Here is a 12,699-nt window from a genome sequence, read left to right on the forward strand (position 1 = left end):
TTTTTTACTGACATAGGATGTATTAAGTTACAGACCATAGAATGTGAGCATGCTTCTCTTGAAATAGTAAACACACGGATGTCCAATATTCGATTAACTTTTGTCCGTGGTAAACAATAGATTTCCCAGAAGTTACATGAGACACTCCTCACATTTATCTTTCGACTCTTTTCACCTTTATTTCATTTGACTCAAACTCCCTGCACCAGTATAGATATACACCTATATACTATTGGTTAATTACACATTGTTTTCTAAAATATGTCCGTATGACGTCTGTTTTCCCGTCACACGTTGACGTTCTAAACATAGTGACGTCGTCACGCTTCGACGTGATGACGTCATAATGTAAATAGTGGCCATCTTTAGCGAAAACCGTGTAGAACGGTTCGAGCTACAGCACCGGCCATCTTCTCAGGAAGGAGGTAAGAGAATCCTTTGTAAACAGCTCCCCAATTGCATATCATGAGCCTAGAGGCCTTCACAGAATACTCTCCACAGAATGATCCCACCCCATTGTTTTCGTGTATCTAATATAGTATATATACGTGTTTTTACAGACACGAGTGGAGGAATCGCCCATTACTGCACTACCTCCGTACCTGAGGACTCTCTACATACCACAGCGACCCATTCCATGGATGTAGTAGCTTTTTACAGAAATACCGAAAGGTAATATTTTTTCTTAGATATTACATGACTAGATTTTCCTTCATGAATTAAGATCCCGTTTTTAATTGAGCTTTCCCTATTGTCTTTTTATCACATCTACAGGTTGAATAACCATTATTGGGCTGATATTGCTATTGATAATAAATCCAGTTAGGATATTCCACATTGAACATCCAGGTGATTATTATTAAAAATTTCTCCCAAGAGTTAAATGACAGTTATCAGTGAGAATCTAAAATTTGATCATTGTATCATACATTATAGACGAAACAAAGATTAACGGCAATGAAGAGGGCTATCAATTCCTGAAGAAGGGGACACCCCGAAACGCGTCGAGAAAATATTCATCATTACTTTCTTTGGATATACCATGTGAAAAGCCTATTGTATAGAAAGTGTGATGAGTACCTTGTATGCCCTTGTATTATAATATTGAATGTAACCTCAAAATGAACACATTTATGTTATTATGTTTACAAAGACTGGATGATGAATGAATTGAAATTCATATCTATAACAATTAATTTAAAATTCAATTAAAACCGATGGTCCCCATCATTCTGTTTTATTATAATAGTGTCATGAATTAGCTTCTCTCATTAATTTCTTTTTTTTTCTGAAAGAAACTGAATATTACCATTGTATAGAAATATTGACTGTTTCTACAGTATAAAGGGTGTGCAGGGGACGGGAGAGTTCCACAATCTTGTGGACAATCTGTTGGATTTACATAAACTGATGGGTACCTGCCAGCAGGTGCCGACTCATTTCCCCCACCCACCGGCCATTGACGGGTACCTGCCAGCAAGCCCCGACTCATGTCCCCCATTGACAGGCACCTGCCAGCAGGCCCCGACTCATGTCGCCCACCCACCCACCATTGACGGTCACTTGCCAGCAGGCCCCGACTCATGTCCCCACCGACCCACACACCCACCATTGACGGGCACCTGCCAGCAGGCCCCGAATGATGTCCCCCACCCACACACCATTGACGGTCACCTGCCAGCAGGCCCCGACTCATGTCATGATGGACACCTTCCAGCAGGCCCCTGCTCATGTCCCCCACCAACCCACCCACCATTGACGGTCACCTGCCAGCAGGCCCTGACTCATGTGCATAACATTGAGTGGCACCTGCCAGCAGGCCGCGATAAGTGGCCCACCAAACACCATGTTCTAACAAAAGAGACCCATGGGCCTAATGCCTACACAAATCCCCCCTGCCTCCCAGTACAAGCATACAAGCATCCACTGCCCTCACTCCCAAAATACCTATGCCATGAATGCAATGAGAGCCTCAAAAGAACTACCATGACCATGCATAAATGTACAACAGAGCCACACAGTGGCAACACATGACTGAGGCAATGCTCATTGAGACATGCACAAAACCAATGAGAGCACACAACACCAATAATGAAGAAATATGATTTGTATTAAAATACGTAAAGAAATATCAAACTTGTAAATTAAGAAATGATTGAATCCAAAAATAAAAAAATCCAATGTAAGCCAAAAATCCATAAGAGGAAAAAAGGGAAGTGGTCCATTTCATTTGCCCAAATAAAGTACATGAAAAAATAAAAAAAAAACATTGATCCATTGGATGACAAAATAAATATGTAAAAGTCTGTGAAAGTCCGAAGGGTCCATTATGCCCAAACAAAATGAAACCTACCAAAAATCCTTTAAAAATAACTATGTACATAAAGTGGAGCAAAGTCCATAGACTCCAAAATAAAGAAAAAACAAAGGACACCTAACCCTAAAGAACTATGTACAAAGGCGGCAGACAAGTCCAAAAGCTCACTTGTTCATGTCCCGGGCCAGGGCATCATCAAACTCCTTTTCAACGTCTGGAGGCAGCCTCTTCCCTGGCACCGAGGACTCGCAGGGATGCAGCCATGGCCTCCTCCAACTCCCTGCGAGTTGCCTCGAGGCTCTCAGCCTGCCTCAATGCCCTGCGCATGGAGTTCTCCAACCTGACCATAGTGAGCCGTGCCTCTCCCACCCGCCGCCGCTCCGCTGTTCTGCATCTATTTGCCGGCCCAACCGCTGCCACACGGAAGACACTCCCAATCCAGGGTCCTCCTCACCTCTGGCCGATGCCTGCCCCTGTGATGTTGATGGCCCCAAGCCATCATCACTCCCACCTTGAGCCTGCTGCCGTGCATGTGCCCTGCATGTCAATGCCTGCATGTCCTCCTACGGCTGGGGTCCAGTTGTTGGGGTGGCCACCCCTGCTGGACCTCCGACTCCCGACTATGGCAGGGATGTGTCCTCCGCTAGCCTGGCCGCTGGGTCTGGGGCAGCCCCACAGGGTTCCCAGGTGATACGTTGGCAGGAAGATGGCACAGAGGACGACTGGCGCATAGGGGGTTCAGTTGAGGAGGGGGGCGGTAGAAGGTCCAGCACACGGAGGAACCCAGCACTGGCGATCCAACCTAGTTGGTCGACGTGGTCAACGAGGCATCCGAAATAATGTGCATTGTCCACACGGGAACCCTGCATGTCATCCCAAATGCCACGTGGATGCAACGCCACCCCAGCCAGGACAGGCAGGGAGAGGAAGGCCAGTTGTTGGGTGCACCTCTTCCCTGAAAACCGGTCTGGACGAAGGCATCCCTGCTGGTGCCGGATGATGCAGTCACAGGATCGGGGAGAGGATTCCACACCGGCACCTCTGCGGCCGCCTGTGCTGCCTCCTGTCCCTGCCCCTGGATGCACCACTAGCACCAGTGGAATCTCCCCTCCAGGCCCCGTGCATGGGCCGTCAACGGCCTCCTCCTCAGCCAAACCCCCCACCAACCTGGATGACTCAGTGCCATTATCCTCCATAGGCCCCTGTGGGGTCTCAGCTGCCCCTTCTGCTGCTGAGGAGTCCACCTCTGACCTCCGCCTCTTGGACCTACCCTCAGCAGCTGCGGACGCGGCACCAGACTCTTCACTCCTCGAAGAGATGACAACATGGGAGGGGAGCTGGGCCTTGCATTTCCGGCTGGCAGTTGGATCCCTACGGCTGTGCTCCAGAGCACTGTCTCCGCCCTCTTCAACAGTTGACGCTGAAGACAGCGAGAGACAGAACACAGGCATCAGGGCACTGTACAATGGTCTGATACACACATGACAGTTGCAGAGTGGCAGTGTCAAACTTCACAGATGGCATCACACTCCCCAACACACATATCATTTGAACACACACACATGAACAAATTAACAGGAATGATGCATCAGGCAGCACCATCCATACACATACAACAGCATGAGCATCTGAAGGCCAGCCTGATGTCACATGCAACACGGGGAGTGCCGAACACATGCACACACGCTACGAGCCATACATGCATCTGTACATCTCCACCAACTGTCACAGTGAAATCATCGGCAACTAAGTCACATGCATCCATGGTGTATCACAGCGGCAAATACACACACACACGCACACACATGTACACAGTGCACGTACATGAAGGTGGAACCTGCATCCATGTGTCACACCCCAACCATGTCATAGTACATACACAGAAAGGTAAACACATGCATTTAGGCATCATGCATTTGAACACATACACCATTGATGTGCCTCATACATGACTGGACTCACATGCGGCAGGCTCATGTCCCTGTACATACACATCCATAAATGGGCCTTTCAAGATATATGTCCAACCTGCACACTTCTGGCACACCTCAACATGCACTGTGTCCAATCAGTACGCATGGACACTTACTGCTCGACTCCAGACGGGTCTGCCTCTGAAGGACCTGGTGGTGGAGTGCTGACTGTGTACGTTCCAGGACCCTCATCTGGATGTTGGTAAGGCGGACCCTGCACCCCTCTGCATGCGCTGCCTCCAAGAGGCATTGGGCCTTGCTGAGGGTCCTCGACCAGCAAAGTCCTTCCAGCGCTTCTGGACGTGTTGCATGTCGTGGGCTGCCACCCCCTCCACGTTGATGGCAGGCACAATTTCCTTCCAGATCATCTTCCGTCCTTCATTGTCGGCACGTGATCTTCTGAAGAGGGCATCATAATGCACCAGGACTTGCTCCACCAGGATACCAACTTCTGCGGCACTGAAGCTGGTAACCCTCTGCCTCTCTGGCTGGGAGTTGCCAGTGGTCTTCGATGGTGGTTCCCCCTACATGGCAACCCCCGAGGCAAGTGTGGGTGAGCAACTGGGTCCAGGTGTTGGGCTGTGGAGCGATGGTACTTCAGTCGGGAGTCTTCTGTTCCAGCAGGGGTGGTCACAGCAACTGGACCCCTGCAGATGGCTGACATGCAGGCACCAAATAGCAGGGTACGTGGCCAGCAGGCAGGCAGGCAGCAGCAGATGGCAGGTGGGAGTGGGCTCGGGACTCTGGGGGGCAGGAAAATGGCCTTCTGAGCAGGAGCATGGTCTTCCGTGTGATGTCACGTGGCCAGCTTGATACAGAGTGAATTTGTACGTGAAAAAATAGCACATCAGCGTGTAATTTGAGGAAAGGCCCTTAGCGCGTAAGCACGTCTGTGAAGTAATGCGCGCATGCGTTTCCCTCGTGACGGGTGGGTGCATAGTGAACCAGCACGTGAAAAAACAACACATCCGCGTGTTAATGCGTGTAATTCGAGGAAAGTGCCTAAGCGCGTAAGTGAAGTGACACGCACCAGCATTTCCCTCAGCATGGGTTAAAGGTGAGCAAGGCCAGAAGTTCGCTGTACTTGCCTTTTATGGAGACCGACGTGAGTGTTGATACTTCGTGTTGTTTCACACGCCATCACAACTTCACAGCAGATCAAGGACGTATCTCTTCTTTTGGCAGGGGTATTGGCTATGCATGTTTTCATTATCACACTAGTCTGACGGTGAGTCGCGCATGCTATTTTTCCCACTGCGGGTGCCGCTGTGAATCGCGTACCCGTTTTTGAGGTCATAGTAGCCTGCGTGTTCCACGGGTACGTGTTTTTCGTGTCCCTGTGTTAATACCACACACGTGGGCTACCGGGGGTTGAGTGCACGGTTTTACTGCAGTTTTGGGGTGCCTGAGAATTGCGTGACCCGTCACTTTATCACTGGGGTCATATACAGCCTTGCAGGTGCACAGGGGTGCTGTTAACATCTTATATCCCACCCCCTTCACCACAATTGCCCAGGACAATTGTCATGTACACCTCCCTTTGGTACTACTCCATTTATGCCGGCACTACTCCATCTGTGCCATGGTTGGGAGGCCACGAAACGTGAGGGGCGCCTCAGCTGGGCTTACTCCTTGTAGCAGGTGTGGTCAGGGACATGGCCGGGATGACCAGGGAGTAAGGGGACTCCGTGGTATCCAGGGTAGCCGCAGAGGGGGAAGAGGCAGGGGTGTGCCAGTTTGGCACCATGTTGTGCCACATGTTGGTGCAGTCATGCCACCACCCCCTGTGGTTATGGGAGATGCAGATCCTGCATCTGGCACTGGTGCCCATGTGACCCGGCAGTCCGTTTCATTGACTGCCACGGGCCCAAGGGTAGTGGTAGCTGCAGGTGCAGCTGTGTACACCACCACCCAGGCTCAGGGTGGGCCAGCACATGCTGCGTTGGCACCGGAAGCGTCCCTGGATCATTTCCAGGATTTCAGGAGGCACCGGGTAAGTGCATGCAGGGGTGCCCTGACCGAGGCACATGTCCCTGGGGCAGTATTGTCATCTGCTGCCCTGAGCAGCGGGGTGTCGGCAAGTGCATGGCAGATGCAGCCGACACCGCCCCGGGGACTGTCCTCATCACCACACTTGCACCCTACTCACATGCTACTCACCGGGCTGCCCCTTCGATCCATGTTCCACCTCACTGGCCCTTCTGCATGTAGCCTGGGGTGTCTTTCCTCTCAGCACTGGGACTATGTCATCGCATGACTGACGTTTATGTGTGTTCTGCCTGCATGCGGGTACTCCACATAGGCATGCTCCCTTGCCCCTCCACCCACTGCACCCCAATTTCACCATGGCACTGGTGTATCATGTTGGAGTACTGCAATGGCCTGTTCAAGGCTCCTGTGTACACGCACACTTCCCCCAGCCAACCTGCCAGACACATACAGTGGGGTACATCCTTTGCCCTTGATTCAGGGTGTCTCACTTGGACTGTGCAGATGGCAGATGCTCCGGGGGGACATGAGTGCCCATTCATGCTCCATGTGCATTCCATGCATGCCCTCATGTGTTCTTGAATGGAGGATCATTGTAGTACGTGTCCAGGATGACCTACATTTCATGGCATTTGATCATCCATTCCATGCCCACTCTGGTCAGTCCTGCATCACGCACATGTTTAGGGTGGCACAGTCTGTGTGGGGCACAGGCCTTCCCCTCTTTCAGAGTCCCCTGACTCTGTTCAACTGGTGTAGTGGCTTCTGCACACATGGGTGTACTACTGAGGGTTTATCATGTGCCCTACACTGCTTTCATGTTTATTGATAGACATCATAATGTGCTAGTTCATGTAGATAGTGGGTAACATACACATGTTTTGCACTGCATCAACCCACTTCTGAGCCGTGTTACAACGTTCTACATGTCTACTCACTCATGCAATGTCAAAGTGACCTGGCATGTATTGTCAGATTTTGATCCCTTCTCTGTCATGAATGCCACAGGCGCAGGTGCATACTGTGACACATGTACTCAGTAATGGAACTCGCTAGTGGTTGTTTAGCCAAGTTGATTGGTCAATCTACGGCATATACCAACTGGCATAGGACGCAGATTGAATGTAGCCTTCCACATACATCAAAGCAAGCAGCGGCGTAGCTGCTTGCTTTGCTGTATTGGATGCTGTTCATGTTCACAATATAGGTGTATGGGGAAAGGGGTGTTTTTAGATGCTTTAACATGTACATATGCAAGCAGCTTCAACGTTGTGTATTGCAACATTGTGACTACTCACTTATGTGTGTGTGAAAGTGTTCATTTACACATGTGTCTTCCGCAGCTTTTTTTGTTGACTGACTAATATGTAGTTGATTGACGTTCATGCTGGTGAGATTTCTGCATTGCGCACGTTATGTTCAACTGGCATAATCCTGAAGGTGCACTGTTGTGCATTATGTGTACGCCTAGGCCCACTTAGCTAATATGGTGGTTCCTGACCGTGGATATTTTACACAAGGAATGATGGAAAAGGGCACATTGATGGCACAATGTGCTCAATCAGGCTCTGAGGGGTGTTCTGGAGGCTTCATGTCCTGCAGCTCGGACCGTACTGGCCATTATAGTCCCTCATGCCTGGTTGCAGGCACTTGATTTGCTTGGGACATTCTCTATATCTTGATTTGCTTGGGACATTCTCTATATCTACATGGCCCCTGCCACCCGGTACGGGCCGAGCTGCAGATGGATGGAGCTATTTTGGTGATGATGGTTTAGTGATGCATGTGTACATGCATATTACATGTGTCATTGTGTGTTTGGATTCACTTGCAACATTGGTCAATTTGCAGTTCAGACATGCTTATGGTATGTGCCATCTCTTACATGTTTCCAGGAGCACTAAGCAAGGTGAGCAGCACAAGTGGCCACACCCCAGCCAACCTTCCACCAGGCCCCTTGCACATGCATGCTAAGTAGCGCCAGTGCTGGGGAGCTTGGCCAGGCATTGTGGAAGAAGCTCACAGTACACTAAGACACGTTGAGGAACAAATGCCAAGTAGCCTTATAAGTTGTCAGGGGCACACACAGGGGCCGTCACCCATATCCTCGAGTCCCCGCTGCTCCATAGAAGCTGAGTTATTAGCACAGTAGCGTTCCTAGCCAGAAACTAATACAGCACATGGGGGCACCCAGAGAGGCACAGACTCGCGTGCAGTGCATATCATTTGCATGTGCAAATTGCCACGTGCACTACCTATTGAAATCTGCGGCTGGGGTGTCTCACCGGCCAAGCAGTCACGCTGCCTACACCAGGTGTTGGCAATCATGACTGCGCGCCCCTCAGTCCGCAGGCACATATACATGCCCAGAACACCCGTAGGAAGGCAGGCCGTGGTCCAGGACTTTTACAGGGTGTACTGAAGTCGCACCTCGCCATACATGTCTTGCAGCTCACCCAGGGACCATTCTATCATGTGTGATTCTTGACACATTGGTCTTCCATTTACCACGTGCACTTGCCTTACTGCATTGACAGTGTATGAACCATCGCAGGGGTAAACTAAAGTATACGAACAAAGCAGCAGACAAGAGTGTTTGTTTCTGGAGAAGTCACTTAGTTTGAGGCATGAATGGTGTTGTGTGTGTGGTGAAAACACACAGAGATTAGTAACTCACTCTCTCTTTGCAGCATTGAACTGCTCCTGTTACCAGACCTGAGAGTACGCAGGCAGGAGACCAGCACTCACCCCAGAGATAAGTCTCACTTTGACTCGCATTTGACTCATTTTGTACAATGTGCATGAAGAAAAGAACATGGTTTCTCTGATTGAGTATGTGTTATTGTCAATAGTTGTAGTTTGCATTTTGCCTACTTTCCCTTGCCCATCCAACTCCCCTCTCCTGCCCCTCTTTCCGGTTATCCTGAATACCAATGCCCATCCAAACAACGGATCTCTGACCCTCTTTCCCCGCCGGGGTCTCAGAGGCCTGTGTATATTTTACCTTGCATGTGCCCAGACCACCGAGGGGGTTGTTGGTTCATGCCACTCCTGCGCCTGGAGACCAGAGCTGTGACACTACCCATCAGTTGTTGCATCCTCATTGTATATTGTGTACTGAAAATGGTACCCATCCTGTTGAACCATTGATGAACTGTGCTACCTTGGTTGTTCTATCATTCTGGTTGGGATTGTGCTTGGACATTTTCTGTGACTTCAAGTCATCAACTGGAGACTCTCCCAGGGTTTTTTGGTGGCTAGAGGCTTTTTCCCTTGTTTGAGGGTTGGCTCCTTGGAGTTCTCTGGGATTTGGTATTTTTACCAGTCAAGGTGGCCCCTGAGGGGGCTGGACCCTATTTACACGCAAGGTGGAACATGGAGACCAAGGGGTAGGGGGATACTGAAGCCAGGTAGACTAGAAGGAAGAATGCTACAGACCCCAGACACAGTTGTTCAGAAGGTCATGGAGGTGTGTGAATGAGGGAGGGCCTTTTGTTGTTGGACAGCAAGCTTTGGCTACAGTGTTTGGACACTCTCTGACATTGTCATTGTGGCTTACTATGTACATGATGTGTTCTGCTGGTCAATGGCTGTTCCTGTGTTGTGTTTACTTTTCAGGTGTCAGGGGATTGTTGTGGTTTGACATGCTGGGGTGTACACATGGGCAATGTTCACATGTGATGTGTACAGGACACTGAGGGTCACTTGATTTTACATGCATATATTGAGTGTATGTCCCTACTGAAGCACACACTTACACAATTCTCCACCACACGTACAACCACCCTTCTATGCCCACACATGCACACAGATTGCCTTCTCTGGCACGGGATGTCCCTGCAGCGCATGATCAATTACCATTTGGGGATCGTGTACATGCATCAATAGGTTATTTTTGTTGCTTGTCCTTTTTATGTGATGCTCAAGGTGTATCCCCAACACACTGGCTGCTTACTCTGCTGTGTGCTGAGCAGTGTGTTGCAGGAGACACACACAGCACACGGGTTAGGGATTAGCGGATTTGGCTTGGCCAATGTTCATGAGAACAGGCATTCCGTCTTTTGTTGATGCTACCACTGGTGGCAAGCATTTGTGTATGACTTGGTATGTGTGGGAGGTTGTTGGTCAGTCATTTCATCTGATTCCATGTCAGGCGTGATTGTCGCGAGCCTCTTTCCATTTATGACATGTCACTTTGTATGTAATTGGACATGTGTTGGTCTTTTGCTGTTGCATGCATGTCATGGTGTGGCAGACAAGGGTGATGTGGGTTGGGAGGGTTTGGGTGACATACCAGTGATTGTCATTGCCTGTTTTGCATGTGTTCCTTTTGGTCACACAGGATTGGTTATGTTTAAGTACGTAGGGATGCACACAATGTAGCACTTCCGTTGCAACATTCTCAGGGTGGTAAGGTTGTGACAGTTGACTGTCTCTTTGTCATCATCGATTGTCACCTGGTATGTGCCAGGCCTGTGTGCACTCCGCAGGGGTGGGAGTTTAGGTGAAAAATGTGCCCACAAGCTGGGTCCGGGCTACCTCGCCAGGTGCCCTTTCCCCTCCCATGGGGAGCGCCTGTGCATGTGGTTGGGGATATGGGGGCACCACCATGCCCACCGGTACGTCCCGCCGTATTGCAACATTGTGCAGGACACATGCTGCCACAATGATCCTGCACACTACTGGGGGTGCATATAGTAGCTGTCCGCCAGAGCGGTCAAGGGAGCGGAAGCATGACTTGAGCACTCCGAATTACGCTCCACTATGGCCCAGGTTGCAATATGGGCAACGTTGTATCTTACCTGGGGTGGTGTGGTGGGGTTCCGGATTGGCGTCATTATGTGGTTGCTCAGTGGGTAGGCACTGTCAGCTGGAGTGGTGATAATGGTTGTGATTAGTTGGGTTTGTGTATTTGTATGTGTGTGACTTGCATCCACGTGCACAGGCATTTGTACTCACCTAGTAGCCATGTGTCGCCATGCTTCCCAGCTTCCAGGGCCTGGCCCAGGGTGGACATTATGTATATGAAACTTTCATGGGTAGAGCCAGGGTAGTTTGCAAAGACAGGTGAGGTGATGATTCCCTTGGCATTGCATACAACCTGCACGTTGATAGAATGACAGTACTTGCGGTTTCGCTAGATGTGCTCAGTGGCCCTAGGTGGACGTAGTGCCACATGGGTGCAATCTATGACACCGAGCACTTTGGGAAGTGTGCCACCCTGTAAAAGTCCTGGACCACGGCCTGCCTTCCTACGGGTGTTCTGGGCATGTATATGTGCCTGCGGACTGAGGGGCGCGCAGTCATGATTGCCAACACCTGGTGTAGGCAGCGTGACTGCTTGGCCGGTGAGACACCCCCGACTATGGCAGTTGTACACTGAGTGACCCAGTGGCCAAAGAATGCAGGACATTGAGCACCTTCTCCAAGGGGCTCAATGCTTGGGAGCACAGGGTGGGTGATGTAAGCTCATCTTCCCACTCCCTGACCAGGTCTAGGATGATACGAGGTGGAAACCTATACCTGCCATAGACCTGGTCATCAGGCATCCCAAAAAGGCTGGTCCGGGGCTAAGAAATGCGGGGCCTGGCTATTCTCTTCCTCCTGCGGTGTCCCACGATCAGTGCTGCGACAAATAGCCCATTCATCATAGCTGTATATACGTGTTCATTGTTTGCGCACACTTTTATACTGTGCGTGGGGATGCTTCTGCCTGCCTTCGTGTGGCGGACGTGTTGACGGCTGTGCAGGTCTTTTGCTGTGCACGGGTTTCCCGGTTTCGATTCCATGAATACGCGTTGTGCGCGTGGGCGTTCGGTGTACTTCCCCAGTTACGCCTTCTTTTTCATGTGTTGTTCCCCATTCCGCGTATTCCGCCCCCTGTTCTGCCCCCTTTTTGGTGTTTGCGCTAACGTTGTGCGTGTTTGCTGTGCGCGTTGCGCACAGCGTTCAGGATGTTGCAATGACGTGTGCGCCCGTGTGCGACCGTGTGCGCCACGCACGGATTTAGCACACATTTCAGGGTAAACACGAGCAAAGCCTTCCATGAATCGCACGCGTGCACGTGCGCTTGCTTTTTCACGCTTGTGCCACCTTGCGCCACGATTTTCAGTGCACATTTGTTCCATGAATCGGCCCCTTTGTGTCTTTACTCTTTATTCTCGTCAGTGTCATGCCTCTTATTTTTGACTTATTCCACCTAGTCAAATATCCCGATCCTTCCCCGGTTTCCTTTATTTTTTCACTCCTCTATATTTTGCCTTCATATTTTGGGCACTTTTCTCAGTTGGATATATCTATGCTCATATTGTGCTTTATGCTGATTTGGTTTACAGCATTTCATAAGTTTCTCTTTCCTAGGTAATTTTATGAAACAGTATTAACCATACTTCTCAGGTACACTGGTTTTTAAATGTGTAA

At 50.0% G+C, this 12,699-nt stretch overlaps 1 long non-coding RNA gene across 1 annotated transcript; it reads left to right on the forward strand.

Annotated features, from left to right (window-relative positions):
* The first annotated feature begins 321 nt into the window (after positions 1 to 321).
* Positions 322 to 1,246, forward strand: LOC138581925 (uncharacterized). The gene is made up of 2 exons (XR_011304877.1): positions 322 to 849; positions 937 to 1,246. It is a non-coding gene; the product is annotated as an uncharacterized lncRNA (long non-coding RNA).
* The last annotated feature ends 11,453 nt before the right edge of the window (positions 1,247 to 12,699 follow it).

The sequence above is a fragment of the Ambystoma mexicanum genome, chromosome 3q (genome assembly GCF_040938575.1).
Source record: "Ambystoma mexicanum isolate Mex_15411 chromosome 3q, UKY_AmexF1_1, whole genome shotgun sequence".
NCBI classification, from domain to species: domain Eukaryota; kingdom Metazoa; phylum Chordata; class Amphibia; order Caudata; family Ambystomatidae; genus Ambystoma; species Ambystoma mexicanum.